General features: G+C 40.9%; 1 protein-coding gene and 1 non-coding gene across 2 annotated transcripts in view; one reads left to right on the top strand and one right to left on the bottom strand.

Moving 5' to 3' along the window:
- The window catches only part of FAM107B (family with sequence similarity 107 member B), a 249918-nt gene that overhangs the window by 26545 nt on the left and 207363 nt on the right, over window positions 1-16010 (top strand). The gene's annotated exons all lie outside the window — the stretch shown is intronic.
- On the bottom strand, window positions 3955-4062 carry LOC111827929. The gene has a single exon (XR_002831678.1). It is a non-coding gene; the product is annotated as a U6 spliceosomal RNA (small nuclear RNA).

Raw genomic sequence — 16010 nt, 5'->3', positions numbered from 1 at the left:
TCTGAATACCCTTCATTTCATAAGTGAAAAATGATTTCCAAAATATCTTATGCTAATTAGTGAATCTTCTGGTCAGATTTAGCTAACCTCATTTGAAACACTTGCTATAGCCACCTCTGAATGCAAACTTCCAATTAGAACTTCCTTCAAATACTAACTAACCACTTCTGAGCATTGGTTCCAAAACTTTCCTTGCTCCCAAGAAAGAACAAGGAGAAAACATGCTTGAATTTGGCTTTCAAACATTGTTGGGTGAGGATGGGATGCTTGGCACCTCTGTGTGAGAGGACAAGCCTATAAACAAAGCAAGCAATCTAGAAATGGCAGAACTGGAAGGCAAAAAAGCACGTGGGTCCTTCAGGATGCCATGGAACCATTTTGGGCCATTTTAACTGTCCTTAGGGTATAGATACTCAAAGTGTTTACACTGAATATTTAAAAGTAATTACAAACTGTTTTCACAAGAATGATCATGACCCAACTATCCCTGGAAAACCTTCAGGTGGTATCATAGTCATTTCAAATTCAACATGTTTAGAAATGAACTCTTCCGCAAACCTCTATATATCACGTAGGATACGTTTAGCTGCAAGAAACAGAAAACCTTCTTTAAAGTTAGACCATATGGAAATGGATTATCTCACTTAAAAACAAGATCTGAGGTAGGGTGGTTCTAGGATTGATGGATTCAGCACTTTAATGAAATCACTGAGCATCTAGATTCCTCCATCTCTCTGTTCAGTCATCTACAACATTGGCTGAATCCTGCAAATTATTTCCTTTGTGGTTATAAAATAGCTTCCTCCCTTCCCCACTACCTCCTCATTTTGGACAGTCCCTTTTCTGTCTCCTCTGTCACCGTTTTCTGACACTATCGCCAACACCTAGTTCGAGGTTGATGGCCCCTCCTGAGCTCCCCTGGCACTTGGTGTTTACCTCAATTAAAGCATTTATTAAACTGCATCTGTTTATTTACGTGTCTGACTCTTCCACTAAACTGTGAAGACCTTGAGGGCAGGGCTTTACATATTTTTCATTTTATCTATTACTAAAGGCCCAGTGCATGAAATTCGTGCATGGGTAGGGTCCCTAGCGGCTGCTGCCTGCCGGCTGGGGCCTCCCTTCCCCCAGCTGCCTGATGCCGCCACCTGCGGGGTGGGGTGGGGGGTTGGGGGGGAGCTGATGCCCGCCCTGTTCCGTGCTGCCCCCTGGTGGTCAGCGCACATCTTACTCCTGGTCAGTCGAACTCCTGCCTGTGGGGATAATTTGCATATTAGCCTTTTATTATATAGGATGGGTAGTGCCTAGAATAATGCCTGGCACTAAAAAATGTTTATCAAAGGATGAATCAATAACATCAAAATCAGGAAAGAGGTTTATGAACCTTCATATATTCTTATCACATAATCTTTGTTTAGTATTGCCAATGTCTTTGTGTTCTACTCATTATTTTAGAAATGGATGGAAATAATTTAAGACCACTCCAGAGGATAGGAGCCAAGATAATTTTCCCCCTTGAAGAATGAACTGTTTATTACTCAGATTTGAGACAAAAGAGCCAGAAACATTTATTTGGAAGGCAACTCAGACAGAGGAAGCAGTCACTTTCCTTTTGACTATCTTTCTAGTTCATTTTCTGAACCCCTCAGTGGATTTCCCACTTGGCAAAGAACTAACCTCTTTATGCTTTCATTTCCCTATTTGCAAAATGAGGATAATGAAAGTTCTTACGATTCTAGTACTGTATTGGGAAAAAAATGACTATATGGCACTTTAAGCATTATAGGAGAAAATATGGAATATTAATAACACAAATAATACTATTAAAATGGGAGCAGAAGAAAACAAGGGTATGCATTTATCTTATTACTTTAATAGCATGTGGAAAGTACATGGATAATATTGTTCACATTAATAAGACACCAACCTACATTAAAGACACTGCCAAGAATGTTTTATTTTTTCCCCACAATTCTGGCTTTACAATGCTTTTGCTTGAAAAATGTTTTTTTACTGATTTACAGAGACCTCGATATCTAAAAGACATTGTTAGTTAATCTGATTTAAGTTTGAAGCATATTATTTTGTACTTAATGGCTTACTTTCTAAATTCAAGATAAAAGCCATAGTATTGTTGTTAGAGGGTGTTAAAGAAGTAATTTGATTTAATGAGGAATAAATAATTTCAAATAATATGTTCAGCAGGCTATTTCTTCTGTGCTTTCAGTAATTAGTGTGAAGTCTAACTTTGAAGCTTTAAAGTCTTTATTCACTCCTCAGTTCATCAAACTTCAATGGCCCAGCATGTGCTGTGTCAGGAAGTGGGCATGCCACAAAGAACAAAGCACTAGTTTACCTTTGAGTTGCTTGCCTTTAACACAGGAGTCAGGCAAATAAACAGCTGCAAAATGAAATAACAAATGCCAAAATGGCATCAACATATCTCAGTTCTATGGCTTAGTGTTAAAAACATTTATATAATTATATACATTTTAATTATGCATTCTAATTATGCATTTTAATTATGATATGTCTTTTTTCTTTCCCACCCAAAGAACTTTCCATAAACCCTAATTTGATCATATATGTTTTTTATAATCATAATCTCAATTTTCCCCCATTTTGCTGTCTCCTAACTCCCTACTTCTATGCTTTCCTTTATCATTCTTTACTCCTTTTCTCCTGACTCATATTTATGCTTCAGCATTTCTGCTGTCACAGAGATCTTCTATCTCCAAGGTCATTCATCCATCCATCCATCCATCCATCCATCCATCCATCCATCCATTTATTCACCTTTCAACTGTTGTGCCAGGGATTCATTTAGTTTTGGAAAAAATGAAATGAATGAGACTTATTTCCTTCTCTTGAGGAGCTTGCTGTCTGGCCAACAGAAATGGAAATATCCATAAGAGCACAGGTGTATGATAGAAGTGTGGAGTACTAGGAAGGTAGGTAGTGAATCAACACTGCACAAGAGCAGGGTATCAAAGCTGAGAAGATATTCACCCAGTGAGCAAGGCAGAGAAAGACATTTTTGGTAGCAAATGACTGAGAACCTAACTCTAATTGGTTAAAATAAGGAAGGACATGTCTTATTTCACATAACTAGAAGTCCAGAGGTTGGTTGCCTTCAGAGTTGTTGAAAGAAGCAAAGAGAATGAATCATGAAAAGATGTGAGAACATGTTGTTTTTTCCTTTATCTAGGAACATTATTAGGAAAAGACTCTGCCAGCTTTAAGAAATCCTCAATGGTAAAATCTTTCACCTACTGGAGATTTCTGCCCCGCCCCCCCCATGGTTTCTCTGCATGACATAGCAGTTTTGAAGTTTTAATCACACATCACCATCTACCTGCAGAAGTCATTATGCAGTGGTTTCCTTCTTAAAAAAACTTTATTGTTGAAAGTACTACAGATGTTCCCCTTTAGTGCCCCAATTGCCCCCTTCCATCCAGTTCCCACACTGCCCCAGGTCTTCACCACCCTATTGTCTGTGTCCAGAAGTAATGCATATATACATATAAGATCTTTAGTTAATCTCTTCTTGTACCTCCCCCTCACTCTTTCCCTCTGAGATTCCTCAGTCTGTTCCATGTTTCTATGCCTCTGATTTTATTTTATTCCTCAGTGTATTTTGTCCATTACATTTCTTGTTTGTTTTTAATTTTTAGATTCAATTGTTGGTAGATATGTATTTTATTGTTCATATTTTTTAATCTTTTTCTTCTTCCTTTCTTAAGAATACTCTTCAACATTTCATGTAATACTGGTTTGGTGGTGATGAACTCCTTTAGCTTTTTCTTATCTGTGAAGCTCTTTATCTGACCTTCAATTCTAAATGAGACCTTTCCTGGGTAGTGTAATCTTGGTTGTAGGTCCTTGCTAGTCATTGCTTTGAATATTTCTTGCCACTCTTTTCTGGCCTGAATAGTTTCTTTTTCTTTTTCCTTTTTAAATATGGAATGCATCTTGAATTTGCATGTCATCCTTGCACAGGGACCATGCTAATCTCCTCTGTATCATTCCAATTTTTAGTATATGTGCTGCCGAAGTGAACACTGGCCTGCACAGTTTCTGTTGAGAAATCAGCTGACAGTCATATGGGTGATCCCTTGTAGGTAACTAGCTGCTTTTCTCTTGCTGCTTTTAAGATTCTGTCTTTGTCTTTAGCCCTTGGCAGTTTAATTATGAAGTGTCCAGTGTTAGCCTTTTTGGGTTCATCTTGTTTGGAACTCTCTGTGCTTCTTGGACTTGTAAGTCTATTTCTTTCACTAGGAGGGGAAGTTTTCTGTCATTATTTCTTCAAATAGGTTTTCAATATCTTGTTCTCTCTTTTCTTCTGGCACCCCCATAATGCAAATGTTGGTATGCTTAAAGTTGTCCCAGAAGCTCCTTACACTATCTTCATATTTTTGGATTCTTTTTTCTTTTTGTTTTTCTGACTTTGCCTTTTTGATTCCTCATATTTCAAGTCATTGATTTGATTCTCATAATCCTTTACTCTACTGTTGAATCCCTGTAAAGTATTCTTTATTTCAGTCAGTGTATGCTTAATTTCTGACTGATCCTATTCCATGTTTTTGGCATTCTCACTAAGTCCCTTGAAGTTCTCATTAAGATCCTCGAGTAACCTTATAACCATTGTTTTGAACTCTGTATCAAGTAGTTTGCTTGCTTCCATTTCTTTCATTTGTGACATGCTTCATTGTCTGAACATTTTGGCTGCTTCCCTGTATTTGTTTCTATGTATTAGGTAAAGCTGTTATGTCTCCTGGAATTGGTAGAGTAGCCTTGTATAGCAGGTGTCCTGTAGGGCCTAGTGGCTCAGCCTCCCCCGTCTCCTGTGCTGGGCACTCTAGGTGTGCTTCTGTGTGGGCTGTGTGCACAGTTTTGTTGTAGTTGAGCCTTGATTGCTGTTGGTGTCACTGGGAGGAATTGACCTCTAGACCATTGGCTGTGAGGAACAGCTGAGTCTACAATGGAAGAACTGCTGTGCAGGAAACATCCCTATGAAGTATCTTGATTTAGTGGAGCTTTGGTGCTCACTGAATCTGTCCTTTGAGTGTGTCACTTGTAGATGTGTAGAATTATAATTTGATATGGTTTGAAGCTGTCCATTGGGTGCACTGGCTCTGGAACCTCCAAGGAGGTGCAAAGTCAGCCACTGCCTGGGGCCACCCAGCAGGAGCTACATAAGGAGATCTGCAGATGGCTGCTACTTATATTGGGCTAGGACAGTGATGGCGAACCTTTTGAGCTCGGCCTGTCAGCATTTTGAAAAACCCTAACTTAACTCTGGTGCCGTGTCACATATAGAAATTTTTTGATATTTGCAACCATAGTAAAACAAAGACTTATCTTTTTGATACTTATTTTATATATTTAAATGCCATTTAACAAAGAAAAATCAACCAAAAAAATGAGTTCGTATATCACCTCTGACATGCGTGTCATAGGTTCGCCATCACTGGGCTAGGAAGTGCCCAGGCAAGGCCCAGCAATGAAGCAAGGCAGCCTAGTGCTAGTTCCAAGTTTTAGGCCTTTTACTGATAGGTTTGGGGCACACCCCAGGTGCTGCTTTTTTGAGAGATTTTAGCAAAGTCTGAAACGTGATCCAAGACAGGCCATTCATATGGAAAAGCAGCTGCAAACAACTTGGGTGGGGCTGCAAGTTGGATGGGGTGGAGCCTCAGGGAATCACCAGGGTGGAGCAAACAGTGTGGGCCATGCTGATGGAAACTCAGATATGGCTTAGGCAGTTGTTTCTTACATTCAAAGGATTTCCCTCTCACTTTCTTGATTTTCATTTGGGGAATTTTGGATTTGCCCCGTCTGGCTTATTGGATAGTATATCAGAGGTCTCCAGAGAAACAGAACCAATAGGTGCGTGTGTGTGTGTGTGTGTGTGTGTGTTTGTATCTCTATATTTCAATATCTATCTATCTACCTATCTCTTTATTATCTATCTATATGTCTATCTATCGAGAGTTTTTTAAAGATTTATTTTTATTGATTTCAGAGAGGGCGGGACAGGAGTAGAGAAAGATAGAAAAATCAATTATGAGAGAAAATCATTGGTCAGCTGCATTCTGCATGCCCCACACTGGGGATTGAGCCCACAACCCTGGCATGTGCCCTGACTGGGAATCAAATCATGATCTCCTGGTTCATAGGTCGACGCTCAACCACTGAGTCATGCCAGCCGAGCCTATCGAGAGATTTTAAGGAACTGTTTCACTGTGTGGATCTGCAAGTTTGAAATCCACAGGATAGGCCAGCAGATGGATACTCAGGCAGGACTTGCTGCAGTCTTCAGGTAGAATGCCTTTTTCTTTGGGAAATGTCAGTGTGTGCTCTTAAGGCCTTAGTTGATTGGCTGAGGCTTGCTCACATTATCAAGGGTAATCTTTACTGAAAGTCATCCGATTGTAGGTGTTAACCACATCTACAAATTACCTATGCAGCAACACCTAGATTAGCTTTTGATTAGATGCCTGGGTATCATAGCCTCGCCAAGTTGACACATAAGACTATCTCAAAGTTTGATAAAGAGAAAAGCATCATGGATTTTGGAATAAGAAGATCTGGGCTTTTTAGTCCCAATTCTTGCTAACTGGATCTTGAACACATTTCACAAACTTTTAGAGCCTGATTGTACTCTTCCAGAAATTTGGGAATGGAGCATAGATAAGAAGTTTCAAAGGCAGTGATGCCTCATTCCGCTCTAAAATTCTCAGAACCTTCCAAGGACACTCAATGTCCTGAATGTCTTCCCCTTCATCTTACAAGTACAGATGCTCCTTGGTTATGAATTTTGTGGTTATTATTAGAAAGGATTTGCAGTGAGTGAAAAGGTGTTTTCTGGGGAACAATGGATTCTCTAAAAAAAGGAATTGATGGAGTGATTCTTGGAGAGAGAAGTTATAATGAAATTGATTGGAAGGATTTACATTGAGGAAGATGCTAGAGCATTCTAACTACAGAGCCTTTGCTTTGGGGATCTCTGAGTTCCTTTTATTCCATTGCTGGTAGCTGTACTCTCCTCAAATCAACTCTGGGCTATTACCTAGGGTGATTTGTTCTTGCTCAAAAGAGATTTCTCTAGGACCACTGAGTCATTTTGAGCTTAATTTAGACCATGGTCAGTGTTAAGTACTCCTGAAAAGTGTCAAGTCACCAAACTCCTATATTTACTGACTTGGTTCAAATGATCAGTTTCCAAGTTTCTATACCTTCAAAATCTACTTTCCTCTGACAGTGAAAGTGTTGGCAGATGAATTAAACTGTTATAAAATAACTCTTAACTCAGACCCTGGCAAGCAGAGGTGACCTCAGCAATGTTTACTCACTACATCTTGTCCTTAGGAATCTAATCCAAGCTTTGGTGTTAAGTATTTTTCATTATCTCCAGATCTGTATTTCATCGTTGACTGAATAACTTTAAAAGGAAAGAAATTCATGATTTTCAGTATATAATGGATTTCTACAAGAGAAATTAAATGATCCATATGGTTGCAGACACATAGATGTGTTGTACCTGGCAAGATATGCTGCATCTTAGCTGAAGAAACCACAACTCAAACAAGTGAGGAAAATACAGCTTTTATTACTGAAAAGTCCAGAGTCAGGGCAGGGTTTGCAGTGGTTTGAAACAGGAGCTCAAAGAGGGCACCAAAGACCAGCTCTTTCCCTGCTGCTTCTCTGCCTTTCACAGTGTCACTTTCTTTTTCTTAAAGGCTGGCTCCTTCATATAGTCACAACATGGCTGTCAGTACTCCTTAGGGCTTTCACATCCTTGTTCAGTGGAGGAAAAAGTTCGGCAGGAAGAGAGAATATTTCTTTTCCAACCATAAAACAAACCTTAGAGGTTCTCTTACTGTCCTGATTTCCAAGGAGATGGAACTATAGTGCTTGGTTAGTTGATTTCAAAGTAAATCTTTTTAGCCATTACTGGGAAGGAGGATGTTGAAAATTTGGAAAGTAATTCACAAAATACTTTCTTTGATTATCAAAAGTAAGCATACTTTTTTCCTTCTTTGAAAAGCAGTAAAAATTCTCTTTGTCACCGGAGACTAGATGTAAAGTAAAAAGTTGAAATAAACAAAATGTCACTCATTTAAATATTCTATTTCTTTCCTCTCATTTTCTTTCTACTCATCCACACACAGTAAATATAACATGGATATGAGGAAAACCAGAAGAGAACTCTAGTTTACCATTAAGTCAGTATTAAATAATTATGATGACTCTCAGTAAATCTAGAAGTTCCTTCTATATACAGTGTATCTTGCCCAAGCATCAACATCTGAGGAAGCCCTTTGTGAGATTAAGGTGTGGAGACCAGGAAGAGAACTTGTTTTTAGTCTGATCTCCATGTCTTCAGTATAATGGTGCTTTCTACTACTCCCATTTTAACTTCTAGTTCCTGTTGCCATCCTGGTTAGGAGTGAATAGTAGAGCTTGGCTTGTCAGGAAAAGGGTGGTCATAAAAGCTTAGTGTATGAATGTCGGTGTGTGTGTGTGTGTGTGTGTGTGTGTGTATGTGCAGAGACATCTGTTACCACTCTTTTTATTATTACTCTTTCAATAATATCATAATAGCTTTTGAACTGGAAACTTTGTGCCTAGGGAGCACTTATTAAAATTATACTTAGGCTGATAAAAATTGTCCATGTTTACATTTTCTTTTATACAACATTGTATTTGAATGGCTAAGATTACAGGAGCCTTATCCACCTCAATAGATACTGTCACACACATGAGGTCCTCACACATATGAGAGGATTATATACCCTGGTAGAAATTCAGTTCATATTCCATACTGGAATTTGAATTGGCTGTTTATATTCTATACCAAGCTCTTCTTATTAACAACCAAAATTTACTAGAAGCTATATGCTTTTGCATCTAGACTTGGCCCTGAAAAGGAAGGAAAATTCTAGTCTGAACTTTTAACAAGTGGAATGGGAAAAGCAAACTTTTGAGTGTAAAGCAGGGTCCCTTCCAGGCATTCTGTCCCTTCCCTGGGCTCTGTGCCAGGGTGGTTCAGAAAGCCACCTTTGAGGAGATGAGTGAGGAGCAAAAAGGAAGAAACTCTGACATCATAGAGATTTGATAGGTGATAGGTTGAGTTTCTTTTTCCAGGCATCACTTTCCAGACTGCAGCAAAAACAGGAAGGAAGGATGCCCTCTCAGACCAGAGTGAATGGGTCAGTGTCTGCAGGAGTCAGTGGCAACAGCAGACGGGATATTGGGAAACCTCCAGGCCAGAAATGACATCAGCTTGAAATGGAAAAATCCACCCTGGCCCAGTAAATATCAAAAAAGGGAGACTGGTTGGTATTTCAAAAAATATTTGGAATCCCGAGTAAGAGAGAAGTTGTGGATTCAATCTCTTTCCTGATTCCTTTCATTCTTTTCACAACCTCCTTGCCTTCACAACCACTAAGAAAAGCTTTCTGGCACTGTTCACAACCCTTCCCCTTCTTTGGAGGTGGAGGTGGGAGCTCAGAGCAGGTAGACTTCAGTCTGGGTATGTTACAACGGGAGGCTTCTTTGCCTACTCGTCCCTGCAGCCCTCACAGCCGGAGACGAGGGCAGAGGGACAACCTCAAGGGCATCTGGGGGTGGTCTACAGACATCCCACAGTACTTCCCACATTTTTTCAAGGGGTTAGCCTATCAGGTTACTCCACTCTACCTGCCTCCGTTAGGAACTCTGTCCAATGCTTGGCTTCCCAGACTTGTTCAGAATTCCCTTTTCAGGGGCAGTTCCCCATCCTTAACTGATAAGCTCAAAAAGAGTCACAGAGGACAGGCTGTGCTCAGCCCCTTGAAGGACTAAGGCCGGCATATCAGAAATTATATAAAAACCGAATGGTTTCCCAAAATGTCCTCTAGTTTTTTGTGTTTTTAAAAAAATATGTTGTATTGATTTTTTACAGAGAGGAAGGGAAAGAGATAGAGAGTCAGAAACATCGATGAGAGAGAAACATCGATCAGCTGCCTCCTGCACATCTCCCACTGGGGATGTGCCTACAACCCAGGTACATGCCCTTGACCGGAATCAAACTGGGGACCCTTCAGTCTGCAGGCCGACGCTCTATCCACTGAGCCAAACCGGTTTTGGCTAGTTTTAATAGTAAATGAGTGTCTTTAAAAACCCACACTTGTGAGTTTGCTTTGGAACCATCTCTTGTTTGGGAAGGCTGGAGGTGGGATCTTTGTGTTGGGATTCAACCTTTCCCAGGGAGTCATAATGAGGAAGGAAGCGAGCAGATGTACACACCCCATCTGCCCAGCTGGGGCCTATTGTGCTTCTCCTTCTCACGACCTAGCAGATGTCCAAAAGCCTATGGGGCCAATCCCTTAACAGATGTGCTGACTTACGTAGAAATAATGTGCTGGGCAGACGTGCTCCTGATATTTGCAGGATTGGAGCAATGATTAAAAAAAAAAGCTTGAGGCCAAACTCCCTCTTTGTGCCATCCCTAATTCTGCTGTGTACTTTAGCACATATCTGTATACCTCAGCCTGCAGGTCCCAATGCTGCCCATTCCACCCCAAAGAGCCACCCTTTGAACCTTCTTCCTGACTATAGGTGCACACACCTGCCATGTAGTCCTCCAGGAATGCAGACCTGAGGAAGAAGGCCCCACCTGGCATGGTTAGGTCAGGGAATTTTTGGGTCCCAAGTACCTGGAGCATGGTCTGGAAGGGAGATGGGTGCAGTCTGGAAAGTGATGCCTGGAAAAAGGAGGTGGGCCTGTCTCCTGGCCCAGAACTCCTAGACTGAGAATCTCTAGAGCAAAGTGCTGCAGGTAGAGGCTCTGATTGCCTGGGTCTAAGGTCAGTGATGGCGAACCTTTTGAGCTCGGCCTGTCAGCATTTTGCAAAACCCTAACTTAACTCTGGTGCCGTGTCACATATAGAAATTTTTTGATATTTGCAACCATAGTAAAACAAAGTTTTATATTTTTGATATTTATTTTATATATTTAAATGCCATTTAACAAAGAAAAATCAACCAAAAAAATGAGTTCCAGTGTCACCTCTGACACACGTGTCACAGGTTCGCCATCACTGGACTAGATTCTGGGTCTTGTAGGTTCATGAGATCTCTGGCACACTATCAGTAAAAGGCATGTGCTATGTCTGCACTTTTCATAGACCTGAATGTTCTCATCTTTGATAGCTTTACAGTGCTTTAAAAATGCTTTTCCAGCAAATGTCATTTTTATATCTTCCCATTATGATACTTATGCTCCCTTGGTTTCCACAGATGTCCTATGTCCCAAGACGTGGCTCAGACCATGGTCAGTAGTTGTCTGGGAAGGTGCATTTAGAAGCCATTCATGAAGGAGTGCAATTGGCTTCCATAAGAAAGGCCTTGGAGATGCTGCCAATGGGTTTTTATTCAGGCCTTGTCTCCAAATTGTTCTCCTGCCTCCAGGTGGTTTTTTCCTAGGTGTTTTCCCATATTTCTGAGTTTCCAATTGCCCCAGCTCCTCAGGACTATCACTGAGGTGCCTCAGCCATGACTGGCTTCCACGGTGGGATTAGACCTTTTTTTCCTTCCCTCTTCTTTATCTTAGGTTTCATTCCCTCTAGGTTTACTAGCTGTGGTTGTGTTCATGGCTGCTAATGATCTCTCCATAACACATTTGCATTGTCATAAAGTCGTTTTGGAACTATGCCTTATCTCAAAGACATGACTGCTAATGATTTTAGTCACTACAGAAAAATAGTAGAAAGAATATTATTGGGGGGGAGGGGGGGGTTTGCTGGTGCCTCTGCTCCCTGAGATTTAAGAGGCCAATGGTGAGAATTTATGCAAATAGAGCAATCCTGGCATATAGCAACTACTATCCTTCTGACTCACTTCATGTCTCTGAAGACCTCACTATGACTGGCATGTGAACTTTGGCCATGCCTCAGTTCTAAAAAGGCCAGTACATTATTCATTTGGCTAGGGCACCAGGGGAAATTATTATATGAAACACGTACATTTTACTTAGATGAACTCACAGTCTAGCTTTGCTTTACAGAGTAGATTTTCACCAGGATCAAGGAATGGGCACTAATATCTCAGAAGCCAGGTTGATTGAGATGGGAAGTGGGGTAACAGGGGAATGCAAAACAACAGGAGGATCTCACTGGGAGGTGCTGAGCAAACAATGCATTAGATCCTGTGAGCAGGGAAAGGCTTTCCAGTCACCAGCCACCCCTCTGAGTGTCACTCCTGTTCCAAATCATCAGACAAACTGGCTTCCAGTTTGGTAGGTCACATGATCTGGACTTTTGCTTCTTTTGAATGGCAATATTCCCTGGCTTACAGACACAGTCATTCCACCTCAACGATTCATCTTCCCAGAAAGGCTGGCTGGAACCAAATTCCAGTTCTCTTGCAGCCCTTTAAAAGGTCTAACCTGGTGTTGAACTCTGAGCATACCACAGAACACGTGGCATTGGGATTTTTTCCCTTTTTTAAAGGAAAGCTACTCTAGATCCCAAAGGTATAATCAGGTCTATTTTCACACCTTGCTTTGAGGAAGGAGAGGGTAAAATCCAGGCCAGCTGGCACTTGAGCAAGTAGGTCATATGGTCCCACTGGGACTGCTGAGGCTTTGGTGCCCCTGGAATTTTACCTGGTTTTCTTTGTGCTGCATCTTGGTTAATTGCTTTACCTTTTAAATTTCTAGGTACCAATCAGAGTTTGTAGTTGCAAGCAGCAGAAATTAATTCTGGTTGATTGAAATAAAATTGATCAAAGGATAGCTGTGTAGTTTATAGAGTCACCAGGAGGCTGAAAGATTAGGCTCTGGGCTTCACAGTCTGGAACAAATCCCATACTGTATGGCAGAACGGTTCCTGTGAAGACAGTTCTATGGTCTTGGCTAGAATAGATGCTATACTTGCTCCTCTGATTCTACCAGTTGCTAGTAGCACCAGTGCTGTTGCTGGCCCAGAATGCACATTTGCCTAATGGCCACTGTTTCCAGTCCAAACTATCTTGAGCTGCTAGCTTCCTAATCAAAGTCTTGAGGGAGCAAGTCAAAGTAGAGCCTTTGCAATAGGTACAGGAAAAACTGAGATAGAGCTATTGATATCTTCAGCATCAAAAGTGGGAGGTAGGCTCTGCTTTCCACTGAGATTTAAAGGAATTCTCTAGGCATAGGAGGAAGGTTCAGATACTGAGTGGTCAAAAAAAAAATGATAGATGTACATTACCCTTTGTTAGATCTAACCTTGACCCTCATTCCCAACTTGAAGACATTCATTCATTCAACATATATTTATTGAGCACTTACTAAGGGCCAGGCACTTGTTTACTTTTGAGAGGAATATAAAAATGAAAGAGAATGACCATTTCTCAAGTAACTCCTAATTTAGTTGGGAATATAGAAAAACAAAATAAGAATGATATAGCAAGTGCTTCAACAGAAATAAACAGTGGGCTCCTAATCGGAGGAGGTGACACATAAATTAAATCTTGAAGAATAAGTGGGAAATTGCCAAGGCAAAGGCAGGTGATGGTGTTTTAGGAAGAACTTCACTGTGGCTGTATATGATTGCAAGGAAGGATCTGATGGGGGATGGGGTTGAGGGACAGGCAGACAGAACATAAAAATTTTTTATGCCTTATTGAGAAATTTGGATTTTATACTGAAGGTCATGGGGAATAATTGGGGAATTTTAAGGAAAATAATTTTTAAAACATCACTTTATCATGGGAAATTAACTATATGGCACAATACTGAAAGTAAGAAAGCCACTTAGGAAGTTACTACAGGAATCTGGGGAAGAAATAATGACAGAGAATGATGTAATTTAGGAGATTTTTAAAAAATATATATATTTCTTTATTGGTTTCAGAGAGGAAGGGAGAAAGAGAGAGAGAGATAGAAACATCAATGCCTCCTGCACGCACCCCACTGGAGATTGAGCCCGCAACCCAGGCATGTGCCCTTGGCCAGAATCAAACCTGGGACCCTTAGGTCCGAGGGTCTGGGGTTGGGGGGAGGATGGGATCAGGCTGGAAGAGGTTTATGGGGCGGGGGGGAAAGGAGGACCTATGTAATACTTTCAACAATAAACATTTAAAACAAAGTGCATTTGATTTTGTTAAAAAGTATGACCTTTATGAGAGTTGTTTCAATGGAGTGGTGGCTGCAGTATTACAGTGAATCTGGGAGAGTGGGGATGAGGAATGCAGTGTTTTCCAGGACGTTTGATTAGGAAAGAGAAGGAAAGAGATGGTGCAGGGACTAAGGGGTGATATAGGATTCAGGGAGAATTGCTAAAATCTAGCCATTACTACCTTTCTAGCACTTTATTATCCAACCCTATACTAATATTTGAATTCAAGCAATCTATAGTCCCTCTTTTAATTCTCTCCTGTCATCTTATCCAAGAATGAAAAGAAGAGTAAATCATTTAGCATTTAACAAATATTTAATAAGCACCTACTATATTCCAGGTGCTGTTTTAGGTTCATGAACAAAACAGATGAGTGCTGCCCTCATTAATCTAGATTTTCCCAAGTGGAACATAATAAGTAAGTAAATTAAATAGTTGTTAGTGATAAAATGCTAAGGAATAAAGAAAAAGTAGGAGAGGTAAGGGAGACTGGGAGTACCTATTGAGTGACATGCAATGGACATGTTATATGGTCTGTTCAGAGTAAGTTTCATTGTTCTTGATATCTGGCTTTTGTCTTGTTCCCTGGGAACTGACTGTCTTGACAATCTGTTCAGTATTTCAGCTCCCACCTTCTCTTTCCATTCCCCATTCTCTAGTCTGGAGTCCTATCCCTGAGCCTTCACCTGGCACCTTGATTCTGGCTGGCATATGGCTTCCATTTTTCTCATTACCAGTGCCATGGGAAGGCCCGTCTTAGCACTTCCTGGTTGTTGGAAAATTCTAATATCCTTTGCTGACTGCTGTCTGTCTTCAGTCAGGTTCTGTCATAGTCTTTGCATGCCATTGTGTGGCCACCAAACTGAATTTCTTCCCCAAAGCTATCAGGAATATGTTCGTTTGTTGTTGTTTTTTATTATAAGTAACAGAAAATGAACCCAAGCTTGGTTAAGCTAAAAAGACAATGTATTGATTTGTAGCTGAATAGTCCAGGGGATAGACTAATTTTAGGCATAGGTATGAAAAATTATGCCATCAAGACTATACAGCTTTAAAAAACACACACACAAAAACACCTTAGCCTGGCCAGTGTGGCTCAGTGGTTGAGTCTTGACCTATGAACCAGGAAGTCACGGTTCAATTCCCGGTCAGGGACATGCCTGGGTTGTGGGCTTAATCCCCAGTAGGGGGGCATGCAAGAGGCAGGCGATCAATGATTCTCTCTCATCACTGATGTTTTTTATCTCTTTCTCCCTCTCCCCTTTTCTCTCTGAAATCAATAAAAACATATTTCTAAAAAACCACTTTATTTTTTAGAGCAATTTTAGGTTTACAGAAAAGTTGAAAAGAAAATAAAATCTCCATATACCCCTCTTCCCACCATCCCCCATCCCCTCCTGCACACAGTTTCCCCTATTATACCACATCTTGCATTAGTGTGGTATATTTATAACAACTGATAAGCCAATACTGATACATTATCATTATCCATAGTTTACATTAGGGTTTGCTCTTTGTGTTGTATATTCTATGGGTTTTGGCAATTGTATAATGACATGCATCCACTAATATAGAATCATCCTGTATAATAAAGAGGTAATATGCAAGTTAACCCTCATGCCCTCACAAGATGGCTGCCTACAACCAGGTCAGCAGGGGGGTTAGTGAGGGACAACCAAATGACTGAACAGCAGGCTGTGTGGGGCAACCAGGGCAGTGGCAGGGGGGCCGTGAGGGGCGACCAGGCTGGCAGGGTGGGCAGTTGGAGGTAACCAGGACAGCAGGGGGGGGCAGTTAGGAGTGACCAAGCTGGCAGAGGGGAGCAGTTTGGGACAACCAGGCCAGCGGGGGGGGGGGGGGGAGAAAAAA

Source organism: Myotis lucifugus, unplaced genomic scaffold, assembly GCF_000147115.1.
Source record: "Myotis lucifugus unplaced genomic scaffold, Myoluc2.0 scaffold_249, whole genome shotgun sequence".
NCBI lineage: Eukaryota > Metazoa > Chordata > Mammalia > Chiroptera > Vespertilionidae > Myotis > Myotis lucifugus.
The sequence above is the reverse complement of the archived record's forward strand: the minus strand, read 5'-3'. Positions and strand labels throughout refer to the sequence as shown.